Below are 26,978 nucleotides of genomic sequence, written 5' to 3'. Positions count from 1 at the left end.
TACTTAAATGCACTTTTTAACTATATTTTACCATTTCTGCCCATGTTTACAACTGACAGAATTGTCCCTGAATTTTTTTCTCTGACCCCCACTACGTGCCAGAAATTGTATAACAGCTGAACTGATTCACTTGCCTTTTCTACCTCCAGAATTCCCAGAGTTTTCTGATTTAATGGGAGTTTAACAAAGCTATGTATAAATTCTGTACAAATAGTTTTTCCTTTCTGAGGCTGGGTAAAGTTGTTCAGAAGCAACATTCTAGGGACTGCTGATATTTTGAAAACTTCAATCTTTAGGAAGGCAGAATTAAAAACTGGAAATGCATCAAAGCCTATTCTTATTACATAACAAAAGGGTTTTTTTGTCCAGCTGCATTGCATCTTCATTCCAAGACATAAAAACCTCTATATCCACTAACTGTGCTGTGCTGTGACACCAACACTGGCTGTCAAAATAAATTCCTGGATGATGCCTGCATATTCAAATACTCATGGTAATTTTAGTTAAAAGTTTTCTTATAACTCAAGAGATATATTTTGTATTATTCTTACCGTTCCTTCCTAATATGCATTTAGAAGGAAAATTGTAGTTTTGCTGAGCAGAAGTAAATGAATGTGTGTGTGTATATATGAATTTGACAAAAACAATCCAAAATTTTAATATATCTTTTTAGATTTACAGGGTGAATACATTAATTTTTATCTGTTCTTTATATCACCATTGCTTAAATGTTGAAGATTAGCTGTTATTAATATTGTTAATAATAATAGTTATGATGCACTCTGACACCATGTGAATAAAACATAGGTTTATAAATGGCATAAGAGTAAGATGGTGCTGTGTTTGGTAACTGGAATTTTAAACCCTTCATATTCAAACCAAAATAAGGAGATGTAACTGATGAAGAAAGATTCTCTCAAGATTTGTAGCAACTCTTTGAATATTGTTCATTTTTTGAGGGATGACATTTTTTACCCCAAGCAGAACAATTTTTTTTCCCATGAAAATTGATACGGAATAGCTTTTAAATGTTAAATGTGACATTTCTTAATAAGCCAAGTTTTCATCATTGCAGGTTGTGTGGACATCAGCTGACCTTCTATTTTAAAGAGAGAAGTTCATTGTTCTACATGCTAACCAATAATTGTTAAACAACCTTAAAAGGCACTCAGGGTGATTTGTTCTAGCACTGGCTTCCTTCAGACACATGATGCAGAACAATTGGTGACTGGGGACACACAGCTGAAGGCATTTCACTGCTTTATTTGCTCTGCCTCTGAATTATCAGACCCGTGAGCATGTTTCTGACACGTGGAACTGAATTTGTACTTGAGTAAGGATTGAGTCCAAAGTGACAATTTTAGGTAACCCACTTTTGTTCTTGATATTTTCAGTTCCAAAGGCTTTCAACTTTCCTCATCACTCTTTCAGCTTCTTCTCACTTACCCTTTTCCTTATTTTGGTTTGTTGGTTGCTATTAAATGAAACCTGATGCTTTTCCTAAATAGTATTACATTTCTCCAAGCTGAAAAACCTTCAGAGAGTCGTGAGGCGAGGCACATCCTAAACTTCTCAGAATGTTTTGCTGCCTAGTTCTACATCTCAGGGAGCGTTCACAGACCTGCACAACTTCAAGAGTGGGATGTTGGAAACAGGGTAAGCCATAAAAGGGGAGATTGGAATTTTTACCTCTGCCACAGAGAATATGGGACAAATGCAGAGGAGGAGAGGCACTGAGCAGCAGGAAAGCAGCTGAAGTCATGAACCAAAATAAGCATCACAAGCAAGTTGTACTGTGATTTCCTGCAGACTGTATCTCCTCTCAGATCATTGCAGCTATTTCCTTTTGGGAGAGGGGCAGCAGAATTTATTCCAGTGGTTTCAGAATTAGATTTCTCAAAGGGAGAAAGGAGTGGGGAGGAACACAAACCACTGTGGCTGTATGGGATGCTGATTTAATTTACATTTGTGGTGATTGGATTGCAATAATTTCCCTGGAGAGCAGCTTCTGAGATAATAATTTCCAAAGACAAGCTTAGCCATGGTGAGCTAAGGACTTCCTGAAACAGGATGGCCTACTGAGAAAAATGTCTTTTTAAACTCATGTGGGTTCAGCCAAATTTAATAGGAATTGAAAGGATAGGAAAGAATGGAGAGACTGTCTTGCAGGCACTGAAAGTTCATTTGTGGGAAAAAATTCTGTGTTGGTAAAATTGTTTGCTATAAAATGATATTTCAGGCAATTGCATTAAATATTCTTAAAAGTATCTGTGGGGAGTTTGGGAGAAATTAACAAAGAGCCTGGTATATTTTCAATTCTCCATACTAAGTACTCAAAATTCTGAACACCCATAAAATCCTTAGAGCACAAGAGTGGACAGGGTTTAGCCATAATCACATGGTGTGATAGGAGAAAAATCTCAAGTTCTGACTGATTTTGGTTCCTGTTCCACTTTTGTGCCAATGTTGTCACCTGTCTCCCTACAGAGAAGGAGTTTCAGTCCTCTTCTTTTCCTGGAGGGCTTCAGTCCAGCCCACCAGGTCCACCTCAAGAGATATTAGTCATTTTTTATGAGTAAAAAGAGGGAAAGTGTGAAAACAATGAGTTCTGATTATATGCTAGGATAAACAAAGAGTGAAGCCAAAACAAAACAAGAAAACCTTTTATTATCTGTCTCTGAGCACGGTAAGTTAGAGCATTTATGGGCCAGATTTGGGGTATATTTGGGCTGCTTAACACAAGAGAGCTGCAGACTCTGAAGGCCCAGCATAGTGGGGATTCTGGCTCTGTTGCAAAATCACCTTTGGTGTCTCTATTAATTAGGCAGCAGGGCTGTCATGCTGCCTTAGCTATGATCCATTTGTTAAACTCACATTGATGCTAAAAATAGTCCCCTCTTGTTAGCTCTGGCTTCCATAGGACAGCTCTTGCTTGATTTGTGATTCTGTGTGAACAGACAGAAAGGAGCTACTGGACAGTCTGGTACAAAAGCAAGCCAGAAGTACTTGTAGCAGGGAAGGTGGGGAAATTGGTGTCACACAAGAGAAAACCCTCAGGGAGACCTTGCTTCACCCCTTCCAAGCTGTTTGCTTCTCCTACATCCACTGCAGAATGATTGCTATCAGCTCACATCAACACTTGTCATACCTTTAGCCATCAAAAGAAACCTCTAATTCACTCTGTACAAAAAAATAATTTTAGATGCTGTATACAAATAAAGAGTTTCATTTCAATGATGTCCATTTTAATAGTGCCTCCTTGAAATGAAAAACATCAGAAATCCCTTCTATTTGCATGCTTCCAGAATGTTTTTTAAAGAATTAATAATAAAAAAAAGAATCTATAAAGTATTTCTGTGCTGTTGAATACATTATTTTCAAACTCATACCCCAAAGCAAAACAAATGAAAGTCTTCATATATAAAATCTCCCAGAACACTGTGAGTGAGACCTCTTGAGCTCACAGGTCTAGGTGCAGAAAAGTGAGCATCCAGGAAAGGTTGTTAGATCAGCCATCATCCAGAACTGGGCTTTCTTCTGACCTTTGGTGTAAACCTTTAAAACCCAAGCTGATTTTGTCTTAATGAAAATAAAGAGGAATTGGTGGGAAAATTCTAGAAAGGTTGTAAGGGGGCTGTTTGACTAGGGAAGATAGTTTCAAGGCTTTAAAGTTTTCAAAAATACTTTTGAATTCTTTGGTAACTCAGACCAAAGAAGGACAAATATTGTCCTTCATTCCAGCCTGGATTAGGACAGAGCTTCTCAGAGTGGCAAAGCCTGAGCTTTCCCTAAACACAACCCAGTGATCCCAAACAAGGACCAGGCCACCACTGTATTTTTGCTCTTGCTGATTTTTAAGAAGGCTGATTTCAAGCACAGACTGCACTGGTATGTAGTGAGAAGAGGACTTGTCTTTACAGCATTTTCAGACTGTTTTGCTCAGGAGAACACAGCTGTGTGCAGTCCCCAAAAACCTGTAAGAAAAAATAATGCTTTGGTTGCCAGTGAAGTCAGGTGCTTTGTTAAGTGCTGACAATTTACCCAGTTTTGCTGTCACAAAGACAAAGCCAAGATTAACTGGAGCTCTCCTGAAGGAACCTCCTGATAGTGCCAAGCAGAGGTGACAGTGGGATCTCCAACAAGCCCAAGAGCACTGACCATGGGGACAGTTTGAACAGATTTCTCCTCCAGAGCAGCTCTCTGGATGAACAAGCCATGTAAAAGGCCATGATGTGATTTAAGTGTTGCAGCAGATGGAACTGAAGCCCAGATTCATCCCTTTGGTTTCGCTTGCAGGATCCATGAGCGAATCAATTTGGAGAGATCACAGTAATGACATTTCCAGTGTTACTTTTCTGATGGCTGGGGAAAATACTGACACTAGGGTGAGGTAAAAGCCGGGCAAAAAAAGGGAAGAAAAGTGTTAGCATTAAAGAGTGATACAAACACTGTTCTACTTTAGTGTAAATTTCTCAGATTTTTTTCCAACCCTAATTCTAACCTTTGGGAAGAGTCCTCTCAATTTCACCTCGCTGCTCTAAGGACTTTTTACCATGAAAACCACAATTTTGCTTTAACTAACCTCTGCTTTTTCAACACATTTCTTATGAGGTGTTTGCTGGCCTCAGCATACATAACATGGAAATGATATATAAAATTGAAAGGATTTATTTCATCAAAGCTTCATTTGTCTTGTTTATGAAGGTGCACCTAGACAGCCTGGTCTGTCTAGGCTGTTGGAGAGCGTTGCTTAACAATTTAAAAAACCTGGCTATAAAGACAAAAAACCCACATGCAATCAATCTATCTTTGCCATCCTGCTGTCTTTTATGCTCTTGCTGTCACTTAAAAATCTTAAGATGGAGGTGTGACCCTTACTAATACATTCCCATACGTGTCTAACACTTCTTCTTAACAGCCCCAGACTTCCTCATGCACAGCCGTGCCTGGAAGTGTGGATTTATTCTTTTATGAAATCTTAGGAAAAGGTGCAAACTGAAGTGTAAATAACATTCATCTCACCAAATCGATTGGAATGAGACTGCTGCTTTTAAGGTGGATTAGAGCTTAGGGGAAAGTTAAAATTTTCTCACTAATGTTATGTAAGGGAATGCTGAAGTACATGGGCCCCATGTTAGCAGAGACTGATTTGTCTCAGCTTTTTCTGGTGTGTGGTGAATATTATTTGAAATACTTGGCTGTGTGCAAGAATATTTCATATTATAGATGCAAAGTGTGCTACTTTTATGACCCTGTTGCTTTTTGTTACTAATCAATTGTCATACACACAAAAGGAAAGCCATTTGGTGAGAGATGGGCTAGAAACACAAACACTAAAATGAGAAACCCGCTCTGACAGCTCAGAGATAATTTCCTGACATGGCAGAGAATGAAGCAATGGTATCTCTTTGCCACAGTGGCCTATCAGACTCTGAATTTATTTTCAGATGGTTTCAGAGCATCTCTCTAGCTGTCAACACATCAAGCCTGTTCCAGAGCCCATTGATGTCAATATGAGCCTTTCCATTCACTCTTCTCAGCTTCAATCATACCCTTGAAAAGTTCAAACCTCCTAAGTGCTCTTGGGAAATTTTTCATGTGTGGGGCTGGACCACTTCTAGTTCCAGTGCTGCGCCATGGAGATCTCTCTAGAAATATCTATCTTATTATAAGGGGGTTAAATAGAAAATTATTTGGTATCCATTGAAACTTAGGCTCAGCCCACCCAGAGCTGTTGAAGTTTTTGCCAGAATTTATGACATAGTCCTAAACACCTCCCTTTAATTTGTCATTCCAGAATGATGTGCCACTGAGTAAAAATGAACTGGGTGTAAAAATCTGTTGATTGGCAATTTCCAATAGGAAATCTGAAACCCCTGTGACACTGCCTGAGTGATGTGCTGTGGAGAGATGCATCCCACGCTGCAGGCATGTTCAGCTGAATGGGAAATAGGCCAGTATTTATAGAAACTGAACCTCCCTTTATGGCGCTGAGAGTCTGCCTCTCCTTCCGCATGAAGACGCTTTGCCATCTCATTTTTGAAAATGGAATTTCCAAGCTGTTGAATAGCAGAGACCCAGGCAATTACAAGAAAATCTGGGGGAAATTCAGAAGTCCAAAGCAATTTCAGATAAAAGTTAGAACACAGTAATCAGACTTCAGAGAGTTCTAAAAATGGGCTAAAAAACTCATCTGCATAGCAAATAAGGTTATCTTCACGAACAAAATGCATTCTTTAGTTTTATTACTGAGCTGTGGGACACATTTTTGCTGGACTTTCTGCCCTCCTGAACCTTATTTTACAAATACAGACACCTGAAGTGTGTGCAAACATTTTTTCAGCCTAGCAACACTCTTTGTTGGCTGCTCCAACCTGGAGTCATAACCTCACCCTGTTAATGAGGCTGATAATTGAAATAATTGTCAGCAACTTAGTTTTAAGTCAGTTAATTATTCCACTCAGGACCCTTTTGGTTAAAAAATCCAAATCCCCTCATTCAGTGCTTAATGAGGATATTTTGGAGATAGGTACTCATGTATACACATACATACATTATTGGTATTTTCTTGCTCTAATAAATCAATATTTCAGATTTAAAAACTGTTTAAGGAGTTTGTTTAGAAAGATACAATATATTTAGTGGGTTTGGCCTTTCTGACAGGTCAGCACTTAGAGCAGAAACATCTTTGACTGTGGACAGCATAAATGTATTACTTAAAGTTGTAACAGTAGGAAAACCAGGTCATACTAAGATTAAAAAGCATAGTAAAAAGTCTCTGTTTGGATTTAAATCAAGATTTAATTAGAATTTGTCAGCTGGAGGTGACAGGAAAGGAAAGAGACCAAAAGTGTGTTGGCTGATCCAATCATTTGGAGTTGCAGAATGGAGCTGCAAAATTCTAAGGAGAAATCACGTGCTTCAGGAAATATAAATGCAATTGTAGAATATATAGGAAAATACAGAAAGAAATCAGAATACAGATAGTTCTGGTCATGGTTTTCAAGAACAAAAAATGAAAGGAAAACAGATACAGAAGAAAATTTCCTGGGATGATGAAAAGAATTGATTCTCTCTCTTATGAAAAGAGGGCTTGGTTATGAAAATAGCCAGAGGAAAGCTGAGTGAACAGATGCTGGTAAATGCATCTAGGGCTGAGGGACAATTATCACTAAGGAGGAGGAGACTGTTAAATAATAACTGTTTATCATAGAGTAATGAATAAATTTAGACTCAAAATTAGAAGGTTGCTAATAATTAGAAGAAAGAAGTTTCTGTTTAGAAGAATATGAGCCATTGTGAGCTGGAGTTCTTGAGACTGGGAGAAGAAATTCTGTTGTTGAAAGGATTTGAAACTGTTTAACATGCTTTTGTTTGGTAATGTCCCATCTTCCAATGTTTCCATCAGTTTCCTCCCTCATTGCTTCTCCCTCCCTCACATCCTCAGAACATTTCTATCCCTATTCTACTCTTATCCCCTAGAAAAGGTTGCAGAGAGATGATAAAAGGATGGAGCTTTCCAGTATTCACAAACCCCTAACATTTCTGTTATTTTTTACCCATTTCACACCATGTAACTCTCAAATTTGGGGCTGGAGAAGAGTTATTCCATCAGACTGGTAGCATTTAGATTTTGTTCATTTTTGGCTTCTTTCTGTGGTATGAACACAGTAGCCTGCTTAGATTTAGCTGGCGCTTTTATTTAATTTTTTTTCTGCTATGTCAGGAAAGTGGCTTTTTGGTTTCTTGGCAATAATTCTAATTTTGGAGATTTTATTGTAGTTTTTAAGTTTGTTAAGGAAGTTAGGAAAGTTTTATGGCTTCTGTCAAGTGAAATAGATGTTATAAAGTGTTTTACAACTAAACATCTATGGCTTAGTAGCCAAGAACAGAAACAAGACTGGATTTTTTTCTGCTGAAATAAATTGAATTGGAGGATTTTAGAAAAATAGAAAAAAAAAAAAACCTTTTATTTTCATCCAGATCACCTAATATCCCCCCTCTTTCACTATTTTATCTGCAGAGCTCTGAGCTGGACCACTTTAAGATTTCTTTGTATTATTCTTTCTGATTCAAAGATTTTCTACATGGCTCCATTCCAATCTCCACTACATGTCTGACAAACTGATTTGAAGATCTGCATTTGGTGATAAAGGGCATAAAAAAAAAAAAAAGAAAAAACAAAAAAAAAAAACACCCAAAAAAGCACCCAAAAAAACCCCAAAAAAACCCCAAAAAAACCCCAAAAAAGTGAGTGGTAAGAATTTTTCAGTTTTTTGTGTTCATTATGACAAAGCTTTGTTCCCTATTCTCTGTGGCACTTGTGATACTTGTTAAGGACAATGAAATTTCTTGTTGCCAAGGGTTCTTTTTTACTAATAGGTGCAAGAAATCTAAGAACAGAAAGAAAGGAATAAGGTCAAATTGTAAAGATTTTTGTGGTTAAATAAAACTAATTATCTCAATATCAATTATCTCAATATAACAATTATCTCAGCAATTATCTCATATTTTCTGGGTACAGGATGTGAGATTTTCCATCAATTAAGATGGGAAGGCAGGTGCAAGACAAATTTGGGTGGAAGTAGTGGAGGTCTCAGGGCAGAAGATTCACACATTTGTGCTGCATAGAAAGCTGCTTATAAAACTTGTGAAGAGTTGCTGGAATGATAAAAATTTTCTTTGGGAAAATATTAAAATTTTTAACCTGTAACTTCTACAGTGGGATTTTTCTCTGCTTTGCTGAAGAATAAGGAGGCAGAATGTCTTGACTTGAAAAGATTACTTGTCATTCCAACCAGCAGGACAGATTGGGGCTACCAGGAATAACAAAACAGCCTCTTTCTTTGACATTCTTGTTAGATTTTTATGGGTAAGTATTTTGAGAGTTTGATATTGATGTCAAGAAAAATAAATGAATTTTCAAAACAAAGCAAATGAAAGTGGTAAGGCCCTGAAGTAGGTCCTACAGAGTACCCTTAAATTGTTTTTTAGGAAAACAAGCTGTATGCTTTGGTGTTTGCTAGCGCAGAGTGGGATGCAGTAAAATGCAGAAAACACTTCTCAAACACATGTTACATCAAGCCAGTTCAGCCAGGAGGTAACAGAACCACAAATTACCAAGGTGAGATCACCACCCTGGTTATTTGAGTTGTGCTAGAAAGCACCACCATGAGGTGTTTCTTTTGAAAGCTTTGACCTGGAAAAGTCCAACAGCTGAGCTGACCAACAGTGCTGTGAACTTCACAAAACTTCTCTTCTGGCTGCATTCAGCTCCTCCTCACCTGTGGGAAATGAATTTGTAGGGAATTTTCAAAGCCTGACAGAGGGCTCACACAGTGTGTGCATCTGTATGTAAACCATGAGATAAGAAATGCTGACTTAGAAATGCCATAGAATAGGACAGACACTGTGCAGAGAGAAATGGAGCTAGAAACAAGTTTCAAAGGATGGCCTTACAAATAAGACTAGATACTTTGGAGAAATTGAGCTATAAAAGATCCATTGGAGTAGGACCCACAAGGGGTAATTTTAGATAATTGGCATTTTCAGCATGGTGTGGCAAAAGCTGATAGGCCAAGAAATGCTTACAGTGTATTGTACTTAAGAAATAGCTCACTTCTCATTGTGATGGCGTGAATTATAACATCTATATTGTCTCTCCCTTCACATGAGACTGAAAATGGAATAAAACATTTTAGAACACCTCTCAGTTGCCTAGAGATCTAGGTCAGAAAAATACATAATCCAACATTCACCCAAGGACTCAGTCTGTATTTGTGCTTATATTTGTTGGGTGTATTGATATTTTCCAAGAGGATACCACAGCTAGGTGGCTCAAGGAAATAAAATAGATATTTTCTTCTTCCAGAGCTGTAGTGAAGTGTGGAAAGCTGCATCTTTTACGGAAGAAACATTTTTCTCCATTCTGTGAGACAGCAGCAAGTTGTGCTCAGCAGAGTGTTGGAGAAGTCCAGGAGAAGAGGAAAGCACAGCTCTTTACTTCATTATCACAAAGAATACTTCTTTTTAAAATCCATATCCTGGTCTAAATCCATATTGTGCCTAAACTAGAAGGTTACCAATTAAATGTATTTGCCAGTGTTTTCTGTGAGATTCCTTCAGGACAGATATTTTGGATATTGAGGCAATGCTTGGCTGGGACTGCTGCATCCAGGCCAGGCTTTCAGATCCAGCCAGAGCAGCTGTATTTAGAAGATGAAAGGAAGAATCCTTTCTGCCAGTGAAGATCTGGCACTTACCATTTGTCATTTTTTACAAGCAAGGGACACTTCACAAACTTAATAGTGGGACTCCATTAAAATAACTGAAACTTTTTGCTGAAGTGAATGTACCAAATTTTTGAATGCAGGGATTCATCTTGACCTACTGAATTTATTCATTTTATTGACCATTATTTTCTTCTCTTTAATGTTGAAATTTCTTTTTTTGGGAATATTTAGCTACTGCTTTTAATAACAATACAATTTTAATGGCATTTATTTCAGCAATTTTATTTATTCCTATTTGAAGATACTTGGTTTTATTAAAAAATGAACTTTCGGTATGTGCTTCATACTTCAAGGAAAAAAAGGTGTACGTATAAAATTGCTTGGAAAATTATTGATTGATCAGAAGAATAATTGATCTTTTAACATTTTGGAGAAATTTCATGGTGTTGGTTTCCAGGTTTGGATTTTTTAAAAGCTTTAAAGGAATTGTCTTTCTAAATTTCAGCTACATCCTGTTCACTTTAGAGGTTGCTAACAGGGAAACTAAAATAATATAATGTTACTTCAGAGGTTAAAAATCTTATTTCTCAAAGGATCAGCTAGTTAAAAGCATTGTGTCACTAATATCACAGAAAGGTGTCTCCTTAAGATATTTGGCAGACAGTAAGAGTAAAATCAGCTTTGACTTAGGGTTTTTTTTAGATTAAAAAGACACAATATAAACAGTAATGATCAAATCAACAACTTGGTGTCCTTTGTATTTTGTACTTTGATCCATGACAGTAGAACACAACCTAGTGTTGCATTGTTCATTTGTACTGTGGCTGCATTTACATTTCTCAATAAAGGATTTATTTGACTTAAAATCAGCCATTATCTGCTCAGCCCTCAATGTGTGTGGCTCAACTATAAAATCTCCACAGAGGGTTGCATTTTTTTGGACAGGAGACCACAAACTCATTTCAGCCAGACCTCTAAATTGCTGAGGAAACAGATTCCCACCCCCATGGCCTGGATAGCGTGTGAACAGCCAAAATTGATGAGCAGCCTATGAAACATTTCTGTGTCTCTCCTTTGCTGCACTCAGCAACTGCTCTAAAACATGGTTTTTAAAGAAGAAAAGAGGTGCAAAGAAGACAAAATAGTTGTGTCTCCAGAGAATGAAACCCAACTGTCCACCTCAGGAATAATCAGGGTTTTTATTCAGGCTGACTTTCCACCCCCACCCCCGGCTGGATATATTAATTTATTGTATTAATCTGTGCAAACAAGTATTAATCTCACAGAACATGGCTGGAACAAAGACTGAGACAGAGACAACACCCAGTCAGGATAGGTTTCCTTTAGAGAAGCTCTAATTAATAGTCTCATTACTTTTCAATCTGGTCTTCTCTGCCTCTCTGAGGGGGAGCAGTGAGGAAGGGAAGGTCTCAGACAAAAAAATGCTGGAAAGGAGAGAGGTTTGGCTGTCGTGTGTGTTAGTGATGCATCAGTGTGCCTCGAAATTGATGTTGATGTAGCTAGAAACAGAACCAAAGCCCGGTGCCAGAGGTGGCATATTTATAATGAGACTAAATGAAGGGGCTCATTAGTCTCACAAATGGTGAAGAGCTGCCTGCTCCCTCTCTGATTATCTCTCCTCCATCTCCATTAGGAGGGTGTGCATGCAAAGGGGTGGGGAAGAAAAGCCAGGCTCAGGTTCAGGCTCTGAACTGATCTGCATAGCCCCCTTGGGAATTAATGAACGTCCTGGTGACTCCTTCTCCAGGTTCCCCCCACCCCAGATAAATGCAGAATTCCATTCCAAACCTAACGGAAACTAAATATTATGAATTAAAGCTTTATGTTTGCCTTTGATTGAGAAAAAAATAGGAAACAACCCCCAAAATATGTAAGAGCTCTGTGGGGAATAAAAGAAAATAAATAAAAGGCAGTATGTATTTTGTGCTGTTTAATTCAAATTTTTGATGATCTGTGGATGTGGGTCAGGTAATAACACGCAACAAAAACATCCTGGGTGTGATATAACAAAGCAGAAATGAGTTTTGACCCAGAGTGACTGGAAGACTGTGCAAATGACCCTTGGATATGACAGGATGGCACTCAATAAGTAAATGCAAACAAATTTTTTTTTCTTTTACAGTTTTTGTTCAGAGACAAGTCAGGCAAATACTCCATCCTAAACCCAACACTGAACAAATAGTAAAATCAGCCTTTGCTGCTGGTGCTGGGAGAAAACATTCAATTAAGTTGCTGCAGTGGCTTAGTGACAGCAGCCTTTCACCTTTGGAAACCCAGCCTCTGGTTATCTGTCTCGGGTCACTAAAGAAAATGAGTTGATGTTCTCAGGCTAAGCCCCAGGGCACATTTTGCTCAGAATCACCAAACCACAGGATAATTTGGAGCTTTTGTCCCTGTGTACTAAGGAATGGTCTAGGCCTGGAAAAAATAAACAAAACAAAAAAAAAGCTGAAATTCAAGATTAGAATGTGTTGAGAAGCAAGCAGCTTCCCAGAAAATTAAAATGCTGACATTCCCAGCAGTTTAATTGACATTAGATAACTAACATGTCAAAGCCTAAAGAAAACTACAGACAACACAATGATGTGTGAATTTGAAACCCAGATGCTGGAAATAGAGGGAGGGTTCATAAATGGTGGAAAATCAGGTGAAGAGGCATTTTAAGCAGCTAGAGGAGCAAAGTCTGACTGCCCACAGGACCAGAGTGGTGATGTTTGCAGCACCTGCACTGGAATCTCTACATCAGCCTGTATGATACAGGGATACACCTTAATCCTCCAGTTATTCCTGCCTGAGTGGAGAAAAAGCATCAAATGCAGGACTGGGAGGGACAGAAGAGTTACATCCATCAGTCATCACCATCATCTACATGTTTCAGCCCCTTCCAGACTGAGACAAGGGATGGATGGGCTGCAGGGATGGCATCCCCAACTGCCACTGCTCACAGGGACTGCTGATGCAAACACCCAGGGAATTTTGAGAAGTGTTTATGATTCCCTGAAGTCCTGGTTGGGAGTCTTTTCTTCAAAGTGAGCTCATCAAGAGTGATCAGCCACTTTCTAGCTTTAAAGTCATATTTAGAGCACGCAAAAGTATGGAACTGGAACATGGAAACCTTCTTCATGGGGCAGGAGCTCAGAGATGTGGGGCTGAGGCAGAGCCAGCTGGGGAGCAAATATTCCCAAATTCCTGGGGCATTTCTTCCCTCCATGTTCCCTTTTTGCCTCAGCAGCTTTCAGCATCTTTCTAAGCTGTACAAACACTTGCACTAATCCTGTGTGTCTCTTCAAAAGCCACCTTGTTTTGTCACCTCTGACTTTAACCTCCCTGCCACAGACCAGTCCTCACCAGGCTCTCCCAGTTTTGTTGCACCTGGCCCCAGCACCCTACCCCTGCCAGAAACTTCAGCAGGTGTTACATTTAAAGGGAGATGAGGAGAAAAAGCCTTTTTTTCTCCACAGGGTTGCACCAGATCCAAACAGCAGCCAGACCTTTTCCAGCTTGGAGCCTTTGTTTCTCCTACCTATTTCTTCATACACCAGTAAGTGCAAGTGGGCAGGGGGAGTTGCTGACCATGGGTTTGTCTGCATTCAAAGCTGACCAAGGTTCCTCTAACTCATCCTGGGTCCTATTCTGTGTTTAATTGTTTCTCCTATCATTCGAGACACAGAATGTTCTTGTTTTCTAGACTGATAAGGCACAGAGAGGCAGCCAGGTAGAGCCAGAAGACTGTTAAAATGATGTGACTGTGTCCCTTGGCTCAATTTACTCACAGAATTGAAATTTAGCAGGCTTTTCTCACTGTAGAATGTCCTTCAAGAGTCTCTGTTTCATTTATTTGATTTTTTCAATAGTAGAAGAAAAATCAGTTTATATGTTGGTGTATTACATTGTGCAGATATAAGCTGGAAAGCAATATAAAACAATCTTGGGATTGGTTTTTATGGCATTAAGATTCCCAAATCTTTGTAATTCAATTTTTTCCCCATGATGTCTGAAAATGTTCTGGTGTTTCCCATTCCTTGGGGAGCCCAGCCCTCCCTCCCCATGCTATATACTGCTTTTATTGAAATTAGAGGCCACAGCAACTTATTACTCTTAGGGGTGAATTTGAGTGGAATTTTGAAATGAGACACCAGTGTTTTCCAGCCACTCTAATGTCTGAATTTACCCTTTCCTCTGAATGGGAGGTGTGGGAGAAACAGGCTATTAATGCAGTTCCTCGTTAAGCAATTGTAATGGCAAGCTTTTAAAACTTGCCAGCTCCACTCACATCACACCCTGCTTCCCAGTGACCTGATTTTGATGTGCAGCAATTTGTGCAGAGGAAGCACTTTGGCAGAACCTGGCACTAGGAAGGAGGGGACCTGACTGGAGCATGATTATCATCTTCCCTTACGTTTTGACCACAGGTTGTCAGCAAATAGCCTTTAGAGTTTAATTATATGATGGAGTTTGCTGAGAAGTGTGAAAGACAAAAGAACAAATAAGTGATGGAAAGCAATTTTTCCCCACTCTGCTTTACTCTGGGGCTGCCATAATTAAACTTAAAGTGCTGCTGCTTTGCTGGAAACGAAGTTAGGGAGGAGAATTGTAATTGCAAACACTGTTTGCTCAGTCACTCTTGGCAACAGCAGCACCTTAACTCCGCCTTTGTGTCTCCTGTGAGTCCTCCAGATTGACAAAAACATCTTTTCTTATCCAATTTGTTATCACTGACTTCAGAAAGTCATTAAAGAATATCAGTGGAGCAGATTGGGATCTGGATTAAGAAATCAATTATTGCCAGGAAGTACCTTTGCAGACACTAATTAGGCCTCGACTGACATTTACGGGATCCTTTCAATGGGATGTGTGGTCAGTTTTTAAAGGCACAGGGCAGACATCAGTGCCATGTGTGACACCCACTGCTTTTCTGCTGTGTGCCACCCCATGCTGGAGCAGATGTGTGCTGCCATAACCATAAAATATGAAATACCTACATGTTCTGTGTCTTCATATATGGAAAAATAGTCAGTGGCCTGTTGGTTTAGGCAGGAATGAAATGTTGTCCTGGCTCCAGATAGGCAGCACAGGCTACACTTAGCAGGATGGCTCCTGTTTCTCATGGCTGTTGTGCAGATTGCCAGAGACAGATAGATTAGGTCTCCCCAGGAAGGAGCTGATAGAAATCCGACAGGTGTATATGGCTTTAGACATCTGTGAAAGAGAGAAAGGCCGCAGGATAAGTAATCCTGCTCTGAGAGATGGGAGCTGCTCCAGAGATCTGTGACAGAAGCAGCCTAGACAAGGATAATTTAATAGGGAATGGGGCAGTGTCAGGAGACTGTCTCAGGCAAGGTGGGGACAGGGCTTGTTGGCACTTCTTGCTTTATCTCTGATTGATAAACACTGTCAGTGTGATTGTCTGTGGAGACAAACACAGGATCTTTCTGCTTCATGTGGCCTTGGCTGGGAACATTATTAAATCTTAAGTTAAACTGCAGCCCATTCCCAACCTCCCCTCTGTCAAATCATGCTCAGGGAAATATTTGATGGGTGTATTTTTGTTTTACAAGCCCTTCCCACATCTAAAATGCATAATCGGTTAATAACTGCCTTTACTGTAGGCAAAACCTCTTTGAAGAGAATGCTCAGCAGCTCCCCTGCCCCATGCAACACTCCCCCCCGCCAAAAAAAAAAACACCAAAACCCCCAAAATAATAAAAAAAAACCCACCCCAAACCAACAAAACATCCAAACACCAAAAGCCAAGATTGTGAAATAATGGTAAAAAATGTAAGAAACCAGAGAGAAAAGCTCAATAAAGAAAGATATAAAGGAATTGTGGATTATGTCAGGGTAGATGCAATCAGTATCATTTGTGTAAGAACTAAGGAATTCCAGCACTCTTTTATGTGGCCAACATCAAAATGACCCACAATAATTGTTTGGGAGACTTGTAGAGAAAAATTTAAGTCAATAATTTCTAACCCTTTCGGACTCAAATCTCAAGCATTTGCTTTAGCTGCATTGCTGGTAGTTAACTGTAAAAGCATTTATGGCATAAATCACAGACAGATTTATATTTCTTATGGTACATATAAACCATCCTGAAAATTCATGTCATACTTTTTATTTATTTGACCCAAATTCTAACACTGTGCACTGAAATGCACTTTTAGTTGTCTATGACTAAAAATCAGGCTCTCAAGTAATCAACATGGAGACAGAAATGCTGCTTAGAGCAGTTTAGAATATTGAATTTAAGGTCTATCTCTATTAATAAGACATGGACCTGAAATTTAGCTGTCTGAAGACAGATTATCCATCACATAAGTAACAAATAAAAGGGAAAATATCTCATTGTAGTTCTGTAAAAAACTGAAATGAATAAAACACCTGTGAATAGTTTCCTCTATGTAGTGACTCCCCTAACCAAGCATGGTGAGCGCTGCTTAATGAAAATTCCCAATTTTCTCAGCCTGTCTTTGTAGGGAAGTTCCATGTCCAGGCTTTCCAGCAATGATTCAGGATTTAACTGTGGAGGGGCTCCTCAAACCTCTTTATCTCCAGTAAGTTATGATCAGTTTTACATATCCTTCATGTATCCTCATATAGATAAATATTCCTCCTGGATTTGTAAGTGAAAATTATCCTCAAGTTCTGAATGAAATCAAATTAAATATTGAATATTTCTATCAATCAGCATAAATTGTATTTTCCCCCAAACCATAAGTAAGAATCAGGAACACAGGACCATTCTTCATCAATTCTCAACCTCAAGAAATCCAGCATCTTACCTTTGGGATAAATTTTTAGTTCAGTGCTTACCCTTGATTGTGTGATTCTGGATCTGTAATATATGGATGGAGCACATTACCTCAGAAATGTGCTGCAAAACTTACAGTGCAAATCCACATAGATATAAATGCACCTTTACAAGGATATATGTGAGAAAGAATTGTGAAGTCAAAAGGAGAAAGTAAGCCCCAGACTGTGTGTCCAACTCAGAGCAGTAGCAAAAGCTGAAATTGCCAGAATTATAAGATGCAAGATTAATGCAGGGTTTGTTTCTCAGGATTTAATGATCTCATTGAAAAGGAGTCACATGGATTAATAGCAAGTTTAAAATCCTGGGAAAAGTGGGAATTTTGATTTTTTTTTTTTTCTCTCCAGGGTGTTTTTAGACTATCTTGCAGGATGCTTGGTGGTGCAAAGGCACAGCTTTGCACCAGGCACCAGCTCCTCAGATATTGCAAGTGGGTCAAGCAGAAACTAAATGTTTGAGACTTTCAGCAGCAAACCCCACGTTACTGCCACGTCTCAAAGCATCCCGAAATTTCTGTGGAAGGTGTGATGAGGGGAGAGGACCAATATCCTTCTTCCCGGGAGGGGAAGGGTACAGCTGTAATTACTGTTCCAATGGTAACCACAGCTGGTGCAGCTGTGATTAAGTGGTTGTGGCAGAGCAGAGGAGCAGAGTGATTAAAGATTCTTGTGGGTTCTGCAGGGATGTCAAGGTAAGGCTGCTGAGATGGATCCCAGCTTCCTTCCTGTGCCAGCAGAGAGGAGGTGAATGAGGGGAATGCCTGTGGCTTCCTGAACTCCAGTAGGCTCCATCTCTTGAGAGATGTTTTTCATGGATTGAAAAATGGCTGGGGCTCTGCTACAATTTGAGCAGGTACAATTTTCCAAGAGAAATCAACAAAAGGAGCACTTCTAAAGAGGTAAAATGTTTCTACTGGCTCCACAAGAACTTTGGAATAACAGGTATAGACATTTCCAGTGTCAGGAAAACCCACAAATGCCAGAGGCTTCCGTCCAAAAAGAAGACAGAGAAGTCCTGCAACTTTATTGGAATAAAAAGAGAGACTTGACCATGGCACAAGCCTGTCTGGGCTCTGCAACAAACCTGCTGCTTGAAGCTAGCAGAAACACCAAGACCTATTTCAAGGATGTTAACGCCCACACCTTCACCATTCATCAAATTGTGAACACATGAGCTTTCCTCTCAATCCCTCCTCTTATTTTTCACTTTGTCTTTACAAACCCTAGTTATGAACTGAACCCTTTTTAACAACCTGCAACACTTGAAACACCCTCTCCTGACTTTTCCACCTCTGGTCCCTGCAAGAGGTGTGGCAAGTAAATCCAGAGAATAAAGCAGACACTGACAGGTCATATTAGCCCATTGATCACCAGAGGTCCTTGCCCATGGCTACTGATACATGAGGTTTCCTCCTGCTGAGAAGTCGAAATCTGCAGGATTTTAGAGACCTTGACCTGAGTGTGGTATGTCCACCTGTGTCCAGATGTCCTGGCTGGATGTTATGGACAGCAAAGTCCAGAGGCAGCGTCTTTGCAAACTGGGCTTCCTGTTCAAGTCATCCCAAATAAACTCAAGTAGAGATTAAAAAAAAAATATATATATATAAAATAAATACTCAAATGACCTCAAGTAACCTCTGCAACTTAAAGTAACCCTGATCAGGGCTTCAAATGACCCCTATGACCTGAAGTAACCCCAAATGTGAACTCAAATGACCCTTATGACCTGAAGTAACCCCAAATGTGACCTTAAATGACCCCTATGACCTGAAGTAACCACAGTCATGACCTCAAATGACCCCAAGCAGGGTCTCAAATGACCTAAAGTAACCCCTTGAAAAACCAAAAAATTCTCAAATGACCTAAAGTAACCCCTGTGACCTAAAGTAACCCTGATCAGGGCCTCAAATGACCCCATGACCTGAAGTAACCTGAATAATGTCTTCAAGTGACCCCTATAACCTAAAGTAACCCCAAATGTGACCTCAAATGACCCCTATGACCTGAAGTAACCCCAAATGTGACCTCAAATGACCCCAAGAAGGGTCTCAAATGACCTAAAGTAACGCCTGGGAAAAAAAAATTTCAAATGACCTTAAGTAACCCCTGTGACCTCAAATGACCCCAATGACATGATGTAATGCCAATTGTGACCTCAAATGACCCCAATGACCTGAAGTAACCCCAAATGTGATCTCAAATGACCCCTGTGACCTCAAGTAACCCTGATCAGGGCCTCAAATGACCTCAAGTAACCTGTAATAGTTTGAGAATAATCCAGAATGTCTGGTCCAGCAGCCCTCAGTGGTGGCATGACTTCATTCAGGCCTTGGCACCCCATGGTCAGTCCCCATTCCCCACTGGACTTAGGACTGGCCATCTAGGGTGAACAAGCCACAGACCCAGGTCCCAAATCATCTCATGGAGGGAGTCACAGAGACAAGTTGAAACAAGTCTTATTTAGGTTTTTATATTGTTTTAATTAAGTGTGGGGGGGGGGAAAGGCACTTTGCCCTTGTTGAGATGTTCTACATCAAATTTATATTATGATGAAGAATTGCTGCTGGTGCACTGTTGCTGTGGTGATTGGTTCCTGTTGTTCTTCAGCTCTCAGCAGTCCAACACAGGGGCTCAGCTGAGAGACCAGGCAGGGCATTCAGTTGTCTCTTTTCTGTCTCTACAGAGCAATCCCAAAAGCCCAATGATGTCCTTCTGGGTCTTTGAAATACCCATTTCTGAGGTGGTCTGTGCTGAGGATGCAGGAGGCTCTCTTATCTGGGCCAGCCACTCTCAGATAAATTCACTTCAGCTGCTGGGATCCTGCTGTCACCCCAGAAATACAAATGGGTTCTGCTCCCACATACCTTGGTGGCATCAGGACACATTGGTGTCCACCAAAGCTGTGCCAGACCATGAGATCCACACAGTCCAATAGATCTTACTGTCCCTTTCCTCCACCTGGCTAGAGGCAGGGCCCCTCTAATCCTGGTCAAGGTACATGTTGGTCTCCTCCTGTAAATGTGTTCCTGAGTTCCCTTCAAGAGAATCAGAAAAATATTATCATTCCTATACCAACCAGAGTTCTGTCCATGAGACCAGAGCACTGTTGACTCTAGACGAGCTGTTTCTGGTACACATTCCTCTTTTCTGTTCAGGCAGCCAGGCTGCTAAGGAGGAGGGGGGGTTTCTATCCCATGTTCCTGAAAGAAAAAACAGAGGTTACCTTGTGGAGTGTATCCTCTCCCTGGTTGGATGACATCCCTAAAGGCAGAGACTTGCTGGTTCTGGTGAGATGTGGTAAATCCCTTCCTGAAGCTCCTTTCTCAGTTTCTGGTGGCCCTCTTCATTTTTCTCTTCCAAGCTCCAGACATGCTCAGGCAGCTTTGTTTCCATGGACAAGACATGGGTGCATAAGAGGGCAGTGACAGTGTCCTTGTAAATTCTTAGCTTGCTGACCAGTGCTCCCACCTTGTCCTCTCCTTCACCCCACTGCAGCATCTCCAGGTGACAGGAGGATCTCTCTAGTCCAAAGCATGCAAATCTCAACCACATCTGCAAAGTGCACTGTACACCCTTAGGGCTCTTAGGGGAAAATTATCTCCTTGTTCCATTGTGCTCCATTTCCCTTGGTGCACCTGGAGGTCTTCTTTACAAAGGCATCCATCCCTAACCTTCACCAGCAGCCACTGCCAGGGGCTGAGAGTTTTCTGGGTTCTCCTGGTCCACCTGGGCACTGAGCACATCCCAGGACAGGGATCCCAGCTGCCTGGCCTCACTTCTGTCCACAGGGTGTCACTGGCTGTGGTGTCCCAGAGGCAGAGCAGCCAGGCCAGGATGGACTCCCTGCTCTGGGGAATCTGGCAGCCCACCCAGGGACAGACAGAGAGTGATGACCCCTGGCTCTGGCTCTTCTGCTGGGTGTGAGGGTCTGGCCACCTCCTCATCAGTCACTGTGTGGATGGATTTGCTCTTGGATTTCTTCTTCTGAACAGAGGCAGCTGCTGTTGGCTCAGGTTGTCCTGGTTCAGTATGATCTGTGTGGAAGCATGATCCTTTTCCCTCTGTGGCAGACTGTGCAGACATGGTGCCTGCTGACTTTCTCCTTCTTTCCTCCTCCTTGAGAAGATGTTGTGCCACACCAGGTCGTGTTGTGTTCCTAAGCATGGTGAACATGGTGCAGGCTGTACAGAGAAGACAAAACAGAACTAACAAGATTATGCCATCTTTGACATCCAGAAAGAACTCAATATTTTAAAAAAATTCTGTGTCAGGTCTGAAAGGCTGAAAGTAATCACTCTCTACTCTTACCCCCAAGGGCTGGGTGTTATTGTTGAGGAAGACCCAGATGTGGCAGCCCAGACTAGGACAAACAAACAAAACTGAATGTATATTATGAATGATGTTCACTGCCTCAGAGGTTATCTTGCAATAGACATAATAAACCAATAAAGCAATTTTCATACCATTCCCTGGTCTCAACAGGAGCATTACAGTGGGCAGGTAGTTCCCCCTGTGTAGAAAAATATAGAGAGCAAGGTATAAGACCCATGCAAGCATGTTGAACATCATGGTGAATAGGTTCTTTTGTAATACAAAATTGTAATTCTGGCTTCTCTCAGGACTGGCCCCAAATTGGGTGCCAAAATATGTACCAGTCTGAAAATAAACCAGTGGGAGATTCCAAGTCAGAACTACAATTAAATAAGGAAATTAAAATAAATGCAATAATAATGCAGAAACACTGACACAGTCAGGATACAACCTGGCACCCTGGGGGTCAGAGTGGTGGTAGCAGTCCTGTTAAATGGTGGCTGCAATCTTCCTGGAGTGACAGATGTGATTCTGTTGAAGCAGTGATCCTGTGAAAGGTTCTGGTCTTCTTCTGAAGGTCCAGTGGTGGTTACATAGCTCTTGTCCCCTGGGAATCTTATAAAAAAAGGCAGCTCTGGTGTTCCAAAACCCTCGGTTATATCCAGGTGGGTGTTTGGCTCCTCCCTCTGGGTGGAGTATCTCACAATGGGATGATGGAATTTATGAGGCATGCAGTCAGACTTGATAGTCCATTAACAGAGAGAGATAGCCTCCCAGGGACTGCAGTGACTTCAAGAAACCCCAAATGACCTCAAGAAACCCCTGTAACCTCAGGCAGCCCCTGGGGCTCTGCACCCTCAGCTCCCACGGAGGAGCAGCCTGCAGCAGCCCAGGTACCAGAACCAGAGCCAGGTCCCAGAACCAGGCTGGCAGGGAGGCAAAGCAGACTCTCCCACAGCTTCTATCCTCACTCAGTCCCTCTGTCCATCTTCCCAAGGAGCTGGCTCCTCAGCAGCATGACCTGAGCAAGCCAGAGGACTCGCCTGGCTCATGGTAGCCCTTCAGTTTTGCCACACACAGTCAGTACAGAGCCTTAAACTGGGTTAAAAAAACCAAAAGTGATGGATATTGTTCCATAGAGAAAAAGTGTAAAACAACCCAGTGGACACAACACTGTTCATGTCTCTCTCTTCCTGGCCTCTCCCAACCCTGTACCACGTTTGAAGGGAATGGGCAAACACAGCTGTGGATATAACACCCAGAGTGCTCATTCCCATCCACACACATTCACCAACAGTGCTTGAACCAAATGCACCTGCTCATCCTGCCCACTTGGCAAAAGAACAGCTGAACAATTGTTCCCTCTTTGGCATAAAATTCACATCAGAGAAGTTCCTGTGCTTACCAGGAAACACTTCCTGATCCAGCAAGGGCTCCAGTGTGGTAAGCCCGGGTACAACAGCAGATCCTGACACCCTTAACAATCCATTTCCAATGTTCTTTTCTACAAATGCCACACTGACTCCTTCCCAGTCACTGTCCTGGTGGGTACGCCCTTCCCTTTGCTCCTGGGGCTCCCTGCAGCTTTTCCAACAGGGGGTTGTAAAAACTGTGCCATCATCCTTGCCTGTACCCTTACCTTTTCCTCCTTCCTTCTTTCTCATCTTTCATATACCTGAGATCCCTTTCTAACCAGTTCCTAGGAGACTCAGCCACCTCTCCACCCCCTGCACGTGGGCTCCCACCCTCCCACAGCCACCAAACTCTGTAAAATCACTCAACTCCCCGGTGACCCACACAAAATCCCTTTGTGCATCAGGCCGGGCTTTGGTGACACCTTGTCTCTTACAGGGCACACCAAAGGCGGTCCCTGTGCCATAGAGTACACCCTGTCCCTGTGCCTCCACCCCTCAAAAATCCAGTCCCTGTCCAGCCGCAGTGCCCAGACACCCCCACATCCCACTGAAAGAACAGGATCTATGCCTTTATTAGTGTTCAGCTCTTTATTAAAAAGTCAGCTCAGCAGGGGGGTGTTGTAGCTTTCCCAGTAGCCGAAGGGCGAGAAGGCTGCAGAGTCTGTCCCTGGAGTCTCCATGGCACGCTGGTAGCCGGAGGTGCAGAGGTGTCCAGTCTGTATCTGCAGTCCTGATCAGCAGACCATCCTCTCTCCTTTCCTCCTGGCACACTGGTAGCCAAAGGGTGAGGGGATGTGCAGAGCCTGCTGCCGAGGTCCAGCAGCAGCTATCCCTCTCCTTTCCTCCTGGTAACACCAGGTAAAGTGTCTGTTTTCCTTGTGCCTGCTTCCCACAGCCCAGTCCAGTCTGGTCCTCTGCAGGTTATGGTGACAGGTTAAACACAGACTAGGGATGGGGTTCCCTTTTCCCCAACCAGCACATCCATCCAGCCCCCTCCACTGTGCCCCTCTTTATCATTTTGGGGTGTTTTTCATCCCCAAACCCCCCCTTCCATGATTCCACCGGATTATTTTGCATCCCAGTCCTACTTTGGGTGGGGGTAGGTGATTCCCAGGAGCAATTAGCTAATTAACATTTCAATGTCAGTACTTAGTTCGAGCCAAGTGTCCCAGCCAGGCTGTTTTGTTCATAACACCACCAGACCCATCCAGCCCCAGGGCCGCCCTGCCAGCACCGCCAGCTCTACACATCACCAAGTCTCTCCACCGTGGTACCAAAACGTCCCGGGGATGGCTGGGGCTGTAGGATCAATACCTACCTCCCTGCTTTCCCTCTCTGGAAGTGGCGGTATAAACGACTTGCAGCTGGCCTCTGTCGGCCTGCAGGTTTTGAAGGGAATGCAAAACTTCCCGGTCCTCGCTGCTCTTGCCTGACCACACCGCCTCCCGCTGCTGTGTGCCTGAACCACGTTTCTCTGCGTACCCCCTGGACAAATCCTTCCCCACGTTTCTCTGCGTACCCCTGGACAAATCCTTCCCCACGTTTCTCCGCACTCCCCCTGGACAAATCCTTCCCCAAACATCGCCTCACTGCCCGCTCTGACCGGCCCCTCTCGGTACCCACCGGCTGAGATGCCGGGAAGGCACAGCCTTCCCCATCCGCCTACCTTGAACAATTCCCCCTTGAACCTACTGTTTTATCCCAAAGTTCAGAAGTTCAGGTTTGTGCAGACCCACTTCTCTATTTCAGGAGCCAAGCTGTCTGGGCTCTGCAGCAAACCTGCTGCTTAGAGCTAGTAGAGACATTAAGACCCGTTTCAAAGATGTTAGCACCCATCAAATCATTTTTAAAGACATCAGCTTTCCTCTCACCAGCAAGCAGCTCCTGGAGTTTTACTGTGGAACCACTTATATTGTGAGCTTATTACAACGTGAGTGGGCTGGAAAGTTAAATGGCAATCAGTCCTTCAACCAGCTGCATTTATCTGCATAGCGTGAGTCTCCTTATCCTTTCGTTTTTATTTATTTATTACTTTTCTTATGTTTAATGCTTCTCCAGCCCCCCAAGTGTAGAGCTGAGGCAGCGCAGGAGCGCTCCCGACTGTTCTGCGCGTCTCTAAAGAATAGATCAGAGCTCCCCGCACAAAGGGGGCACCCCCGAGACAGCAGCCCCGGTAATTACCCCGCTGCTTTCCCTGCCATTCATCCCCGGCTGTGAGGAAGACAAGGAGGCAATGACAGATGGGCGAGCACAAAAGCTGTGAAAAGTCAGCGATGCTCAGAGGTTTTGCAAGTGTGATAATGACCTGGAGATGATCTGATTTTTGTAAAGAGAGGCTTGTTCTGCAATTGTCATCACCACAGTCTCACATCAGAAAAGGCTGGCTTTTTTTTTTTATTTTATGCAGCTCCTCTGCCTTTCTTGTGTTCTGCCAGTTACTTTTCCCATACTTCTAAACAACACACTAATTCTAATTCCCAGTGTGTCCAACAATCAGAGCAGGATGAGCTGGGAACAAGTTTTAGTCCAGACTTTTCTGCTGACTGTACGAAATTTAATTCCTATTTTTTCTTCTGTAAAACAGGAAAGATTCATCATTGCAGATTATTTTTAAATGAATGGTGATGTACAGGTTGGCAGTAGAAATAGTATTTGTTTATGATGAAAGTTGAAGTTTGTTTGTACTTTGATGATCCGCCTTTTATTGTGAATGCCATGATTTTGTATGCTTAGAAAGCTCTCAAAAAACCCATCCTTTTTTCCTGCAAATTTATTTAATACATCTGAGTCAGTGCAGAATATATTTAAGAAAGCTTTTACTCTTCCAGTTTAATTATTTTTGGTCTGAACAATAATTTAAAAACAATTATTAGCTTGCATCTTGTGTTCATTTTATTTGAAAACAAACAAGCTTTAAACAAATATGTAAACCAAATAACCAGTTCAAGTAACTGAATAAGTCACCAACAACCCTTCTAAAATCTGCTGCAAATTTTAGTTGTTTATTTAGCAGTTGAGATGAACATGGAGGAAATATTTGGTGTAAGGAGTTACCTGTGGTTTGTCTTAGATACAGCCTCTACTGCATTTCATATTGAGCTCCTTTTCTTTATCCCAGACACATTAGACCAGGGTCTTAAAATTTTCCTACTGGGGTCCACATTAATTTTGTGCTGTTTTACTTCCCAGCTTAATTCCTGTAATTTCACTCAAAGACTAAAAAATTCATCTGAAGCTGAAGAAATATCTTAGAAACCATGTTAGGCTTTCATTTTCTTCTATCATCTTGATTTATGGATACTGAATAGAGTTCAGAATATGAAAGACTCATATCAATAGAGTAGAAGTGAGAAAAATAAGTAAAAAGAAAAGAAAAAAAAACCCATACCTGTGTTCTGAAGCAAAGATTTGCAGTTTTTGAATTATATCAATAAATTACCTTCCCTGAATAATTTAAGCCTTATCTCCCAACATATTGCAGTTAGTGTGGATGTTTAATTTTATGTAAAGTGAACACAGCACCCTTGTTTCTGCTCTAGGAGGGATTTTTGATGGCACTGTCAGCATTAGAGCAGTGGGGATCACAGAACCCCAGAGTGAGTCAGGTTGGAAGGGACCACAGTGGATCATCTGCTCCAGCAGGGCCACCCCAGAGCACATGGCACGGGATTGTGTCCAGAAAGTTCTGGAATATCTCCAGTGAAGGAGAATCTTCACCTCTCTGGGCACCCTGTCCCAGTGCTCAGTCACTGCACAAGTAAGTCCTTCCTCATATTCAGGTGGAACATCCTGTGCATCAGTTTCTGCCTTTTCCTCTTGTCCTTGCTTGGCTCCTTGCTTGACAACCTCCTGACACCCTCCCCACTGGTCCTGGTGGATACTGAAGTCCCACTCTCATCACCTTGATGTCCCAAGCTCTGACCAGAAATTCCAGTCCTAGCTGCTTGCATCATCCCACCAGGATGTATGTTCTATACATCAGGGAATAATTCAACACGCTCTGTGTAAAAGTACACGGTCTTGGCCACTTTCACTGGCCTTAGGGTTATGCTGTCATTTCATACAGAAGGTTGGAAATGGTATTTAGCAGTCAGAGCTTCCAAAAATCATTAAAATTTAATTTGCTTTTGGGGAGGGAGGCGTAAAGCACAGGAGATTATGTTCAGTTTATGAGCCCTGACCTTTCCTG

General features: G+C 41.8%; 2 long non-coding RNA genes across 2 annotated transcripts; one reads left to right on the top strand and one right to left on the bottom strand.

Annotated features, from left to right (window-relative positions):
* The first annotated feature begins 2,526 nt into the window (after positions 1 to 2,526).
* Positions 2,527 to 18,741, top strand: LOC146768611 (uncharacterized). The gene is made up of 3 exons (XR_014950878.1): positions 2,527 to 13,794; positions 16,717 to 16,807; positions 17,412 to 18,741. It is a non-coding gene; the product is annotated as an uncharacterized LOC146768611 (long non-coding RNA).
* Positions 18,742 to 18,877: 136 nt separating this feature from the next.
* On the bottom strand, positions 18,878 to 24,888 carry LOC146768610 (uncharacterized). The gene is made up of 3 exons (XR_014950883.1): positions 21,826 to 24,888; positions 21,527 to 21,573; positions 18,878 to 21,244 (listed from the first exon to the last, which is right to left on the bottom strand). It is a non-coding gene; the product is annotated as an uncharacterized LOC146768610 (long non-coding RNA).
* Positions 24,889 to 26,978: the final 2,090 nt, after the last annotated feature.

Source organism: Lonchura striata, chromosome 1 (assembly GCF_050655825.1).
Source record: "Lonchura striata isolate lonStrDom1 chromosome 1, ASM5065582v1, whole genome shotgun sequence".
Classification (NCBI taxonomy): Eukaryota; Metazoa; Chordata; class Aves; order Passeriformes; family Estrildidae; genus Lonchura; species Lonchura striata.
Note: the sequence above shows the minus strand (reverse complement) of the source record. Positions and strands in the feature narration are given on the sequence as shown.